We start from the raw sequence: 2,980 nt of genomic DNA on the forward strand, positions 1-2,980 counted from the left end.
CTACCTATCTCCCAACCGGAGACAGAGAGATGAGTGGATAAAACTGAACAGGACCTTTTACTAATGTATCTGTTTACAACTGTCAGCGCACTGTAACATCAGTGCAAACAGAATGAAATGGATCAGTTACTCTATTGCTCTAAGACTCCGTTTTTTTCCATCTGTAACAGAGGGATAATAATAATAGTGTGCATCTTATTACAGGTGATAATTAATGGAACAATGCTCATTAAATATCTGCCATAATGCTCTCATCATCATCATCATCGCCATCATCATCAGTGTCTTCCCTCATCACTGCACTAGAATGCCACAGACGCTTTCCTTTATAATCCAGTTGGCAAAGACAGCTGTGGTCAAATGCCAGGCATTTATTGGAGTAATAAACTGCCCGTCACAGAGCAGACAAAGATGCCCATGGACCAGCTTAGATTTCCTGCAGAAGACCGAGTGTGTGCTGGTATCTTCTAATCGAAAGATAGGGGGTTTGACTAGAAGACATGTCAGGAAGAATAATTTCTGCATCTAAGCAAGGACTATGAAAACGATGGGAAAAAAAATAACATTTAGAAGAAAGGGGAAATGAGATTGCATCTATTTCTGACAAAATGAAAATGTTTCTGCTCTCGTATTTGCTTGATGAATTTGCCTCTTGAAGTTCATTAGTGGATCCCAATATTGAATTGAATTGAGATGAAATCCTCTTTGCAAAAGCAATCCTTTATCTATGCAAGCTAATGAGCTATTCTCTGAAAAGAGTATGTAAAAACAATGGTCTCTTGCAAAGTAATTTGGAGAATATCTGCAGCTCAATTTGTTTAAAATGTTTTATGCCTCTATTATGGAACTCTTCACATGGATGTTATTGTCACTCTCAAACTATCTGTTTTCCCTTAGACTTGAACTTCTGGAGGAGAGAACCCTCACCTTGCCCATTTTTGTATTGCTAATCCAGGGGTCCTCCAACTACGGCCCGCGGGCCACATGCAAATACAAATATTGTATTTGTTCCCGTTTTGTTTTTTTACTTCAAAATAAGATATGTGCAGTGTGCATAGGAATTTGTTCATAGTTTTTTTTAAAACTATAGTCTGGCCCTCCAACGGTCTGAGGGACAGTGAACTGGCCCCCTGTTTAAAAAGTTTCAGGACCCCTGACTTAGAATATCTATCTTGTTGGGTCATCAGAAGAACAGAACTCTCCAGGAGCCCACAGAAGTCACCAATGAAATCATCTTCCAGGTCTACCTTTTCATAGGCTGCCAGATAAAGGGCATGAAACCATCCAGCTTAGGTCAAAATGAGCCTATTCTCTTCCCTCGTTCCCCCTTTCCCACAGCAATATCGAAGAGAATAGAAGAGACAGCAAACACAGAAGTGAGCAAGAAGAGGAGGAATAAAGCCACCCAAGTCCCCTTTCCCAATGAAGGCTGTCTGCCATCTTGAATCCTGCCCAAGCTGGGGGAGAGTACAGTGCTAAGTGAACACTGAGTTTTATTAGCACCCATCCCCTATAATTCCTAAACTTGTAGAGAATGGCAGGAAGTAAAGGCTGAGCTCTAACCAACTGACATTCTAATTAGTGATGTCAGTCTTGACATGGCTTACTTTTTTTAAAAGAATAAAAAAAATGGTGGCACAGAAGAGCTTAATGTGCTATAAGCGAAAACATTCTGATGATTTTCTTCACTTAATGCAGACTCCTCTGCCTGCTTCTCAGCGGAATTGTTTCTTTCAAACCCTGAGGGTCAGGCAGTGGCTGCTTATGAGTCTGTCTTCCCGCTGGTAGATGTGACGCTCAAGTTCACGGTCATGTGTCAGCTCCCAAGATGGAACAGGCTACTGGACTCCAACAGACGGCTCTTTCCCCAGGAATTCATAATTAGCCTTTCCGCCCAAACAGCTTAGCTGTCACTTGGGTGCTTGTGATGAATTTCCAACGCGGCTCAGGTGAAAGAGTCTCCCCCCGCGCACTCAGCGAAATGAAAGAGACGCGTCCTGCACAGCGACACCTCTGAGGAGAGGAAGTAATGATTCAAGAGGGAACCCCGGACAGGGAACGCCCAACCACTGAGGAAATAAAAATCCACCGCCTTGAAACCTAGCTAGGTCCCTGATGTTCTCCAGAATAATGAACGACTGCCCTAGCCGGTTTGGCTCAGTGGATAGAGCGTCGGCCTGTGGACTCAGGGTCCCAGGTTCAATTCCGGTCAAGGGCATGTATCTTGGTTGCGGGCACATCCCCAGTGGGGAGTGTGCAGGAGGCAGCTGATCGATGTTTCTCTCTCATTGATGTTTCTAACTCTCTATCCCTCTCCCTTCCTCTCTGTAAAAAAATCAATAAAATATATTTAAAAAGGACATGTATACATACATATAAGCATAACCAATGAACATAGACACTAGGGGGGCAATGACATGTGCTGGGGGGCGGGAACAGCCAGGGAGAGGTCAATGGGGGGGGGAGGGGAGACTTTATGTACTACTTTAAGCAATAAAGAATTTAAATTTTTAAAAAAGGATGATGAGAGGCTAATTACATTTACTTGCCAGAACTGTGTCATTAATATCAGTCATATTGAATTCATGAAGCCAATAACTTTACGGACACCCTGACCATAAGCGAAACATTTGTATGAAATAAAGTTAATGGTTTTGTGCTCTGTGGGTCTGAAAGAGAAATGAATCAACCAAAAGTTCAAAGAAAGTTTTTCCAACTTCGCATGGTAATCTGTCCTTAAGCACAGGCATTTAGAAACAGAAATGAGAGACTGTATGCGTGGTACATGCTTTCAAGTTGTTGTGTGTAATCATCATGTTAAGTGTCAGCTAAAAAAAAAGTGGGAGAAATGAAAAAAATAAATTAAACATGGGAGACAGGGGTCACTGAAGTGCCTCTTGAATACCGCAGACAATTCGGTGGTGGCATTTATCACGTAACTTAAAACCTGCCTATAATTCTTTTTTCTTCAAGAAGCCAT

This window comes from Myotis brandtii, unplaced genomic scaffold (assembly GCF_000412655.1).
Source record: "Myotis brandtii unplaced genomic scaffold, ASM41265v1 scaffold1026, whole genome shotgun sequence".
NCBI lineage: Eukaryota > Metazoa > Chordata > Mammalia > Chiroptera > Vespertilionidae > Myotis > Myotis brandtii.